This window comes from Gouania willdenowi, unplaced genomic scaffold (genome assembly GCF_900634775.1).
Source record: "Gouania willdenowi unplaced genomic scaffold, fGouWil2.1 scaffold_62_arrow_ctg1, whole genome shotgun sequence".
NCBI classification, from domain to species: Eukaryota; Metazoa; Chordata; class Actinopteri; order Blenniiformes; family Gobiesocidae; genus Gouania; species Gouania willdenowi.
The window spans coordinates 1,126,302-1,139,080 of NW_021145227.1; the positions used below are offsets into that span (position 1 = coordinate 1,126,302).

General features: G+C 34.4%; 1 long non-coding RNA gene across 1 annotated transcript; it reads right to left on the reverse strand.

Annotated features, from left to right (window-relative positions):
• Positions 1–8,953: 8,953 nt before the first annotated feature.
• LOC114460715 (uncharacterized) lies at positions 8,954–10,956 on the reverse strand. Its single transcript, XR_003673710.1, has 4 exons — positions 10,738–10,956; positions 9,405–9,471; positions 9,288–9,327; positions 8,954–9,074 (listed from the first exon to the last, which is right to left on the reverse strand). It is a non-coding gene; the product is annotated as an uncharacterized LOC114460715 (long non-coding RNA).
• Positions 10,957–12,779: the final 1,823 nt, after the last annotated feature.

The window sequence follows — 12,779 nt, forward strand, 5'->3', positions numbered from 1 at the left end:
CATGTTAGACTGTTTATTGTTCAGTGTTTTAAAATAAATAAATGTGACACATTGATTCCAGTGCTCATTGTTTATTTACTCTGTGATTTTCTTCCTTTGATCATCACAATTATCAGGCAATTTAAAACGTGTGTATTTAATCAAAATCATAAAAATGAGACAATACATTCATTAACAGTAGCAATGGTCTGATAACAGGATGCTAAAAATTGATTATTTGTTACTGTAATGTAGGAAAAGGGGTGGGACTAATAAGTTCTACTTCCACCCACTCCCTTTAGAACACAAAAAGTATGTGTATGCAATAATATATGTAATGGTTTTTTTCTGAAGGGAAGCTTTAGTTTATTGTAATATTATTTGTGGTATTATTGCTTATTTTTTGTGTTTACTTTGTACAGGAGGAATAGTTCATTCAACTGTAAGTTTTAGAATTAAAATGCATTTACAGGAAGAGAGAGAATGATTTTAGTCTTAGATTATCACAAAGGTCAGAGGTCATGATAACCACAAAGAACACATACATCTTTTAGAAAGAAAAACACAGTAAAAAGGTTTTTCTAATAGATTATAAACAGTTCTTAGAATGTTCTGTAAGAAGATGATTTGACGATTAGAAGAAGAAGAATTCTCTTCAGAATCCACCAACATGTAGGAAAAGCTTGTCCATCAGGAAGAACAGTTTCACTGTGTTGACCAGCGTTCCTGGTTTACTCCTTCAAAGTAACTAAATACTCTTGTTCTGTTGAGCAGCTACACTCACCTACTTCATCAACTCCCAATCCTCTCAGTGAGAGGGGAATTAGCTCAAATGGTAGAGCGCTAGCTGCTCAAAGGCAGGGGACAATTTTTACACTCCCTCACACAAAGGAAAAGATGCAAAAAGCAATAGTGAAATATCATAGACAGTATCACCTGTACCTCTATATAGATATTTCTGGTGTATTTTAACAGAGTCACCAGACGTGCTCCTTGCTGTGAGCTGGACTTGAACCCACAACCTGTTGCCAACACAAAGCCTGGGTCACACACACTCACACAGCAGGATAATAATAAGATTATTGTACCTGTGTAAGTGAGAGGTTCCCACATCCTCCAACTGTGTTTTTCTCACTGTAACATATCAGGAAAATGTGTTTTTATTTTACATTATCAACTACATTATAATTGTTATGTATTTGTTTGAGATGTGCTCTTGTATTAATATGTGTTTTAAGATTAAAAGTGACAGTTAATGTAGTCTACCATCAAGTATCTTTATTTGCTCTTGTTTGCAAACTGGACATTTCAAAAGGGCAGAAAAAAATACAAATAAAATAATAACAGAAGATGCTTATGTAAGCACTTTTTGAAAATAAAAAACAGTAATATTTATTGAATTATGTCAATCAAAGTGTAATAAATGCAGCTTTTTAAAAAGGAAAATAATTTACTATAATGTACATTATACTGTTGTCATGTTTGTACTCACCTTCAAAAATTAAGAATTAAAAAACTAATCTTAGACTTTAGATAAACATATTAGAAAAAAGACAATTTAAGAATTACATTTTTTCATATTTTTCTTGTGTAATATCCCTTCATGCACCATTATCTTCCCTCTTTCTCACTGTACTGTGTACAGGACCATGTGTGTGTAAATATCTCCTATTGTTTATTACCCTGTTTATTTATCTACTGCTGCTGAAACACTGTAAATTTCCTCTTTGTGGGACAAATAAAGGTTTTATTGTTGTATCCTAAATGTAACGCTTAATGATAAATTAAAAATAAACAGGTACACATATAGTCATTTACTTGGGCAAACAATGCAAAACAAATCCTCTAAACTATTTACACATCTTAACTACAACTGTTAGTGTATAGAGGTACTGTTACTTTAACAGATGTCTTCATGTGTTAAACTTAAAATACACTGGTGCGTCTGTGTGTGTGTGTGTGTCCCTCTTTTCTAGCAGCATTTAAAGAAAAAACAGGGTCAATATAAAATATAAATACAAAAAATTAGAGAGAATATTGAATTTTTTTTTTTTCAAAACTCTGTTAATTGAGTGCCAAAAATTTGTAATCAAGAGTTTTCCACAATTGGTTCAGTAATTATGTACAAAAACCCAGCAGGATCAGGGTTAAATCAAAACAAAAGAAAACTGACAACAATAACAGTATCAAAGATAGTAATAGTAGGAATAATAGCAAAAATAGTGTTAAACAGAAAATCAAGAGAATATACAAACATTTACAAAATTGGTTGAACAGGCTCACACCTGTTTCTCTGTGGAGTCTTCATCACATGATGCTAACTCATGGTTCTGTGTTAGCACGTCTCCTGGGTCGGTGGTTGGTGGGGTTTGGTCCTGACATGGGACCTTTGAGTTGTCCTTCTCTGTGTCTGCTTCCTCCGCTTTTCATCATTTCTTTAATTCTGCTGTAACTGCATTATTATGTCTGATTACTTCATCAAAAACTAGTATAAATTTGACCAAATAATCAGTCATTGATGAGTCTGACAAAGTCAGAGAGGAAATGTTTGGTTTCCACATCTGTATCTTCAGTTGCCATTTACATGATCAATATAAATCAACTCAATTTAAATCAAACATTATTATATATGTATAAAGTACTGTCACTGTGTTTTATGGCACTTAACGTATTTGTGTATTATGTACATCATATTAAGAATTGTATTCTTTTAATTAAATTGGGAAAACTGTAATGCAAACTTTTGACCAATGCCCTCCCTGCCCCCTCGCAAACTACACACATGGGTGGGGGGTACAGCAGAAACGCCATATTGATAATAGTGAGCCTCTGAGTTTGTGTCAGATTTAGCAGCAAAGAATTCTTTACAAACCACATGATTCTGGTCAAGTTTACCATCTTCCTACGTCTGATTTACGTGTTGTTATAACTTTGTAGCAGTACCAACATGCTTCCTGGATTCAGTCTGTGTTCAAAACAAAACTCGAAGCATTGATGATGCATTCAATGTGCCTCAGAAAAACTGGATAGAATGAAATACATCATAAAAAACTGGCCTGCGACCCTGAAAACAGGAACAAGCGGATCAGAAAATAGATGGATGGATGGATGGATGGATGAGAAAGTGGATGCAACCATGGATTTTACCGATGCAGGCACGCAGTGACCGATGCATCTCGATTTCACCCGTAAATTGTACCAATGTCACTGAATGAATCCATACACTTGCATCGCACATGTTTATATCTAGATACCGATTCATATCGATTAATCTCCACATGCTTAGTGTGTACGTATGTAATATTGTCTCTAAAAACAGTTGACTACTCTGCATTCATTAAATCTCTCTTTTACAGATATCGATAATATTCATTTCACCTACATTTACCTTAATCTTGGTGCTGCTACTACCTGTTCAGCTGCGCAGATAACATAGCAATGAGTGTTTGTGATCCAAGTAAAGACTGACTTTTTTGAATAGAAGATTCTTTAATCAAACTTAACTTTCAGGAACATTTTTATGTAAACAAAAGAAGCCACTATCCTTTATCCATGACACCACCCTGACCTCCTCTTTTACCTTTAGAACCTTCACCTTCATAGGCTGCAGGCCGTTGAAGGGGCCAGAGCATCTCTATGGATCAAATTCTGCAATGTCATTCTAAAGTGAAAAAAAGAGGTAGTTTAAGTTGTAAAAGTTACAAGGTCATGATGAACCAATTACAGTCATAAAATAAAGTCACATCAATAAACTGACAGATCAGTGACTGGTTCACATTTTATATCACACATTTATGGAGACTTATTTTTCTAAAATTAGTGTTTTGATCATGTTAGTTTTACAAATACAGAGTAGCCAGTATCAGTGCACAAAGTGAAAGTTTAGAATACTGACATCATGTGTTAGACGTTTTTATTTGAATGAAAAAAAAAATGTGCAAAATAGATAAAAAAATAAATTAATCAATTATATTTTAAAAAATATATTATTTAATTATTTTAAAATTACATTTTATAACTAAAAAATATAATTAATTTATTTTTAAAATGTGCATTTTTATTTAAAAACAGTTTTTAAACAGTTTAGAATATAAGACATGTAATTTGAATTCGTTTTTAATTTTATTTTATTATCACCAGACATTTCAGGTGACTCCATTTTATTTCCAGGCGACCCTACACAGGGTGACGACCCCAACATTGAAAAACCCTGATTTATCCCATTCCGGAGGAGCAGTGGGCTGCCAAGGAATGAAATTATTATTATTATTATTTATTTATTTTATTTTTTTTAATTTATTTTATAACATATTTTAATTTTAAAATAGATGTATGGATTTTTTTATTTTCTTTGTTTTTATAAAAAAATTAATTCACTGTAATCAAATTGAAAAACATAATTTCAATCAGTTTTTTTAAAAACATATTTTAATTTATTATCACTAGACATTTCTCCTGCACTACTTATCAATGCTCTACTGCACTATTTTCCTTCTATTATTATTATATTTTATTATTATCTTTCTTTTCTATTATTGTCCTTCTATTTATCTTAATTTTTTTTTTTTTATTTTTTATTTTTTATTTATTTTTTTATTTTTTATATATTATTATTATTATTATTATTATTATTATTATTATTATTATTATTATTATTATTATTATTATTATTATTATTATCTTGTTATTTTATCGAGTTTGCACATTCTAATCTAACTACTGTTTATATTTATACTTATGTTTATACTTATTATCATCTTTTCTAGTTGATTGTTTATTATTGAATGTTTTCACTATTGGAGAGAGCACAGTTGACCGAGTCAAATTCCTCGTGTGTACAACATACACTTGGCCAATAAAGATGATTCTGATTCTGATTCAGATTCAGGTGACTTCATTTTATTTCCAGGCACATGGGGTCACGACCCCAGTGTTGAAAACCTATGATTTAACCACCACAGAGGAGCAGTGGGCTGCTAAGGTGTAAAATTGTTGTTGTTTTTTGTCTTTCTATTGTGGCCACCCTGAGGCCACCCTGAGGCCACCCTGAGTGGTATTCCATAAAGCAGGTTATGTTCAAACTCTGAGTATATTCAGGCTCAAATGAGGGAAACTCTGAGTATCTCATTCCTAAACGTGAGGTATGTTATTCTCTGAGTATGTTACCATAGCAACATTGTTCATGAACTAAACCTGGTCGCTGGCAGGTTTTATCAAAGAAACCCTGGGTTTTTACCTGGCTCCGCCCACCTGAACACCGTTTCTGAACACTTTAATGAACTTTAAGAATTTTCTCTGAAACACATTAGTAACATCACACACCACAGACGTGTTCACATCATTACTAATGTGTTGCTTTACGTTTTTTTTTTTTTTTTTTTTTGTGCAAACGGTAGTTTTTCTTTATAACATTGTAGATGTAGATCATTAAGTGAAAGACACTGAGAGGTTGATCTACATTAAAACACGTCTGTAGTAAAGTTCACTGAATACAAACCTGTGGATAATATAAAGGAGGAGATGATCATTTAAATTAATCCACCTTTAAGGCTCGATTATTGTTTTATATTGTTATACAGTTAAATCTGTAGATCATACATCTATGAAGGTATGATGGTGCAGTGAAGTGTGACGCTGCACTTGTAAGCGACTGGTTGTGGGTTCGTGTCCTGTTTCAGTATTTTTTTATGACATTTTTTAGGACGTTGAGATGACTCTGGCGACATTACATTAAAAATCAATATAAATTATGTGATATGAAGCAGCATTTACTGTCTTTATATCCAGTGTAACAGGAGGACTCTCTATGTAGCCATCCTATGCTGCTGACACGTCTCCTCAGACACATTTTATTCATATTATTCACCGCTCATCACGTCACTGAAGCAATAAAGTGATGAAGCGACCAAAATATGTGACTAATTACGGGTGATTTAAGCCACTATAGTCACTAAAGACTGAACACACCTTTAGAACAGGCTCATATTCATCAAACACCGACTGATTAGTTTGAGTATTCTTTGATTCATTGATGATGGCTTTTTATCGCACGCGTGCACGTAAGTAACCCAAGGTTTACATACTCAGGGTTGATTAACCCACTTCATACCAGCTGTAATAGAATCAGATAAACAGAGTTTCCCATCGTGGGGTTTGTTGACCCAGAGTTTATGGATAGACTCAGAGTTTGTTAACCCTCCTTTATGGAACACACCTCTGTACTCTATTTTCTTCATCAACACTTTAAACACACTTTATTTTTATTCATAATTGTAGTTTTAAATTATGAATGTCTTTTAAATCCTCTTTTTGTGTATTTCTATAAACAGGAGTGCACATGAGTTTGTTTGACTGGTGCTCAGGGAGTATGGAGGACCAAACCTGCCAAAAGTATAAATAAATACATGTATAATTAAATATTGGAATAAATTAATAAATAGATAATTAAATGTGTGAATAAATGAATAAAAACTGGTAAATAAATGGGACATGAATAATTCAATGTCTTAAATTGATTTCTACATGTATTTATCTATTTCTACTTTTATTTATTTCCACATTTCTGTGTACATATGCTAATGAGGTAGGAGGGACTAACCTCAGTCTCATCCCAATCAGATCCACTTCCTGTTGCAGCAGATGGGCGTGGCTTAGATGAAGAAGTGAAGATGGCTGATTTCAGAGTTTTAGTGAATGACTTACGAGCTTTAGCTGATAAAGATGAAAACAATTCACCAAATGACGACCTTCACTTTTATCTGGATAGTTTTATTAATCTCAAAACAAGCACAGTTGTAGCTATAGTGTGCTAATATATGTACATGTTTGATCATTAAAAATAGGCTACATTATTATTAGTCTATGAGTTTTTATTACATACAATGGTTTGATCATTTCACAGACAGTTTTCATTTCATGTCTATTGTGACCTTTCTCATTGTTTTGGATAAACAGAGTCCATGATTTATTCACTACATTGTAAGACAATGATTTGGATGAAAGTATAACCTACATTCTGCAGCTCCATCACAACTGTGGATACAAAATGATGGTTGGACACCTGAATACACAAGGCATACACATACAAAGTAAGTATTATTAGTATTTAACCTAAATTGTTCTGGGATTATTCATCAATAAATTGGTATTTGTCCTACTTGCTGATTTATTAAGATGTCAAAAAGAAGCTTCTTTACTGACAGTCATTCTAGATTTTTGGCTATTTGTGAATTTTCTTCCAGGTTTGGGAAAAATTAACAGTTTAGATATTCTTTTTATGTCTCTAAAACATCAGAAAACTCTCCAATAACACAAGATAAAGTCTCTACATTTGTTTCTAGTCTCTATGGACAAATCTTTGCCCAGAAACTAAAAGGTTTATGTGTGACTCACTAAAAATGAACAATATTAATACTTTTGAATGATAATCTTTGTAAAATGCCTAGTCAGCTGATTGAGGCTGTGTGTGTCAGACACTTTCTGTATCCACGGACCAATCAGATCATTCATTCATTCATTATACACTTTCATTATACACTGTGGTGACGCTGACAGCCTCAGCAGGAACATACAGCAGTTGTGCTGCTATACACAAAGTGTGGGGGTCCTTTCTCACCCCTGTCACAGGAGCGTGCACGTAGCCAGGCTGAAATCACCTGGGTTAAGAGAGTGAGTTGATATCTCAGTTCATAGTGCAGCTGCTCTCTGACAGAGAATGTTTGGTTAGGTGAAACCCGCTAACGGAGATAAATCCAGGATATACGTATCCAGCTTTGTAGTACAGGCCCACAGAGCTACACATCTTTAAACTACAGATGATCGCTTCATCTTCATAATAAACATCTTTAGAGGAACAAATGTTTACACAAATAATGTGTAGTAGAAGTGGTGTTTGTGTGTCTTTTTCCAACACATGTGACTTTGTGACACAGAATCAGTGTGAACGCGTCCCTGGGGCGTTTGTGTGTAAACTGCACTGAAAAAAGAAAACTGTTGTTACAACATAATAAAATCATTGAAAGCGGTTCCACTAAATAAAGTTATGTTTTGACAACATAAAAAAATCACGTGCACATTACATGAATTACATACGCTACACTCAAATAATTTTTTCATGGTGTTTTAACATATTATTATTTTGTTAAGCTTTAAAAATATATATATGTTAATTGAACATAGATCTATCATTAAATAACTCAAATTTTATCATTTAAATTAGATTTAATTTTAAAATGTATAACTATAAAATATTTTATGTTAGTTTAAAAATGATCTTCTACCACTAAAAACTAGTTTGCAAAGACTACAATTACAACCACATCTTATGCCACTACACGCATCACATCTTTCAGAGAAAAAAAGGGATGGAAACAAAATATCTTCAACCACTTTTAATCCACAAATGGATTTCAGTCAAAAACACATTGACATGAAACAAAAAAAGCATTGCAAAAATGCTGGATTACAATTTTTTTTCCTTAGAAAACATTGCACATGAACATTGCATTTCTTTCCATATACGGCTACAGGTATGAATGAACAAAATATATGACAATATGCAATACAGTGCATGGAAACAGGTCTTCAACTCGGATCATTTAAACTGATGCAGTACTCTGCAAACAGATACATTTAAATACTTACAGGTTAAGAACAGTGCAAACAAAAATCACAGCACATGACATCAAGTTTTTTGAACAGTGAAGTAAACGATACTGACATCCAATATGTGCAACATTTTAAACATTGTAAACTGGGTTTTACCCCCCAAGGTAGATTGGCATTTTCAGTCATTCATGGAGTCTGTTCTTGAGTACTTGAACCTTTTTTGAAAGAGTGGTGCCCTCCAGCTCCATTAGGATTTTTTGAAACACCTCAAATGTATATTTGAGGTAACGAGGGTAGTCGAGGTTTAATGCATAAATTAAACCAAACAACATAGCAACAGCAAGTGGAAAGTTGTCCACCTGCCTCAAAACCACCTGACCCTCGATCACAACGCCGATGTCACCTGGCTTAGAGTTGCAGTCTGGTTTCCGGATGTAAATGCCAACAGTGGTCTCCTCGATTTGTCTTCGATTGGTTTCGTCTCCACCCTTATAAACACATGTCAGAAATAAGGTTCAAAATAAATATCGATACTACTTTTACTGCTTTATCGTTTGTAGAATGATCTCGAGAGTGATGAATGTGTAATGCATTCCATGTTTTAAATGTGCAAGGGCACTCTAAAAAAGTACACGGATAATGGCTTGTACGCCCAAGGTGTGGATGTTTTAATTTATAGTGGTTTAATAAAGCCAATCTACCTGCAACTGCCACCGAGCACAGTTTACACTGCCACATTCACTGTTGAAAAAGAGAGAAAAGAAACAATGTCATTTTATCAACTGGAGCTAAGTTTTAATAACAGAAGACATACTCACCACAACTACAGAGCCTCTCAATGGAGAACTTTGAACTAAATTTGCCAGTTCTACTGGAAATAGGAATCTGTAAGATATAACATCACGCTACACTTCAGACAATAAAAATATATACACAATACAAATATACACAATGGACATACACAATTATATTTGCTTAGTGTATTTAAACATCCATCTTAACATCTAGAGCAGTGGTCTTTGGACCATGACCCCATTTTAATATCACAAATTTTTGGCGACCCCACAGGCTTTTTCCGAGAATTTTTTATTCAATATGTAATACAGAACTACTAAGATTACTGCAAGAAGTAACACAATGCACCAGCTCAGATATTTTTATACAGTATTTTATTTTTTATTATTTTCTTTCATCATTCCTGCTTTATGAGCTAATTTTCTATTTGAGAAAGTCAGGGTATAGGATACAGTTGTGTTTTTATTTGAAAAATAATTTATTAAAACTTAAAAATATTTTTTATCAGCTATTTTTATCAAGTACAAGACATTCTAGGTGACCCCATTTAAATTCCTGGTGACCCCACATCGGGTCCCAACTCCAAGATTGAAAAACACTGATCTAAAGCTTTTTGATAAATATCTGGCTTAACAAACATGATGATGAGGTAAAATAAGACTGGCTGTGTAAAATATTATTTGTCAATTTCCCGCAAACGAATTAAAAAAAGTAAAAAATAATAATTGAACAAATAAATATAAAAAATAACATTCTACAATTTTATTTATTTCCCCCCCACCAAAAAAAAAGAAAACAAAAAGAAAAAAGAAAAAAAAGAAAGCATTCAAACTAGTGAGTATATAAGCCAGCTTCCTTAAACTTTACATAACCCTAACTAACTACTATTACAAGGCCAGGTAAAATATTTAACCCGGTTAGTGTCACCCACACGGTGGGAATGGACTTCTGGTTAATTAGAAACTCAGAAATGCTCATAACGCACAACTTGACAAACGGTGCAGGTGGTTGGCGCTTCAAACGCGACAAATGGGCTCCGTCTATTTACTGACTCAAAAATACGAGCGCAAAGGACAGCCTTCAAATGTGCGGTAATGTACATAATTTGCGACATATACGGTCAACATCAATATATAAGGTTGACAGAAACATGAAAAATAGATTTGATAACTTTGAGTGGCTGACTGACATAAGAATACTGGCGGTTTCCAGCATTTAGCCCACGCCACGCGCTACAGCTTGCAATTCTAGCAGGCAAAGTCAAAATACAACGAAAATATAAAATATAAATAACAGAGCCGATGATAAGAATTCCCTGTATCCCATTAACGTTTATAACAATTCAGAGACACTTACCTTTTCAAACTAGCCTTGAGGTTGCTCCAGCTTGCGGGAGGGAGGCAAGATGGCTGAAAATTTGGGCGAAGAGTTGAAACTTTCTCAGGTGGGAGGCGTGGCTTTTGAGCGAAAGCGTGAACGTTGTGTGTTACAAGGACATATAATTTTTATAAAGAGGGAACATCCTCCAAAAATGTGAACATTTCAAATGACAAAATCATGTTTACTTCCAAACATAAAAAAATGCTGTCGAATGTGAAAACTAAAATCATTAACGCTCCACAACCCCCATGAGGCCATTTTTTCAGTGTAGGATGAAAACAAAATGCATTAGGACCATTAAAATATGGTACAATTTAATTTTAATAACTATTATTTATTCCAATTTGTGTTTACATTTTGATTGATGAACTCCCAAAGTTTCTTTCTTCTGAGAAAATGTCCAGGACCAGGAAAAAGATCCTTCAGGTCTTCCCGGCTAAGGCCTTTCAAAGCCTCCTCATCAACACCGGCAGCTGTAATATGACAAATAAATACCTTAAGATGAAGCAATGCCAAGCTACAGTACCAAGCAACATAAAGAGGTGCCATTTATCTCTCCCTCTGAGCTCCAACACATTTGTAAACTGTTTAACTAGTTGTCTGTGCTATGAAGCCTCCTTAAAGTCAGCGAAAATAATCATAAGCCTATCTCACAAAGATGCCAGCCCCAAATAAAATCAAGGGTAAAAATGTTAAAGTCTGGACTTTAAACATTGGGCTACCTTTATGCCATAAGTTCAGTGTTGGTCATATTTTTTTTATAGGCGGGCCATTATCGGCGTTAACTTGCTGCGTTAACGTGAGCCATCTTGTCGGCGATAAAAAAAATATCGCCGTTAATCTATTCTCAAAGTTGAGTTGGGAGCTGGGTCCAGGCATTAGCCGGTTACCAGTTTCAAGGGTCACAATTCCTGCGTTATGAGCGCTTTTTTCCTTTTTTTTAAATGTGACGTTTCGTCAGGCATGAGAGGTCTCTCATGCCGTGAAGCTGCAGCGCGGCTCAGCACGGCGCCCCCCCCCCCCCCTCCCCCCGCGCACGGCGCCCCCCCCCCCCCCCCCTCCCGCGCACGGCGCCCCCCCGCGCACCTGCGTGTGTTGTGAGAGTGACAGGCAGGTTGTGTGATGTCCGAGCCCCGGAACTTTTTCCACCGTCTAAGCGAACCAAGTCGGCTGTTTGTGAATACTTCAGCTACTATTAAAAGCCATACGGTCACGGCTTGGAAGAAGAAGTCCGCCCGATGTTCAAAACGAACAGTGGCAGCCTACATGGAATATGACAGCGCATGTTAGGGAGCATCACCCTGTTGTTGCTAAATTCAAGGTAAAGTTAATGCTGTCTTGAAATGAACGAGGTGAAATGAGCTTGCTAACGTCTGGTATTAGTGAAATTATCTTGTTACCTTGGCAGATATCTTATCTTCTTCATCTATCCTTTTGTAATGTTTTTATTTTAAACTGATGCACATATGGTAACTAGCATGCTAATGATGATTTATTTTAGCATGCTAGTAACCATATCTACCTCAGTAAAAAAAAGAAGTTATCAACAACTTTTTTCTTTCATCAATCTTTATTGCTAAGGTGAATAACACCAGCTAGTTTCCTCTAACATGACTAAAATAATTGAGAAGCACATGTTGTTTTGTTTTGTTTTCTATATATTGTTTAAAAATATGAGACTGTTCAATTGAAAAGTTTTTTTTCTTAAAAAAAAAAAGACCGCTATCATAATACCGTGATATCATGAAACCGTGATATTTTTGCATTTTGGAGACAGGAGATGAGCCCCTGGGCTAATAAACTCAAAGACTTAGGCTACTTTTAGTGATTATTTGGGGAGCACGCATATTCTGAGGGCCTTCGGGAGAATTCAAATGAGTCATTTTAATCTAGATTAATCTAGATTAACTCCAAGATTACAGTGAGATTAATCTAGATTAAAAAAATTAATCTATGCCCACCTTTAATTTTTTTTATTTATTTACATTAACTAATTTAATTAATTCATTTAAATTATT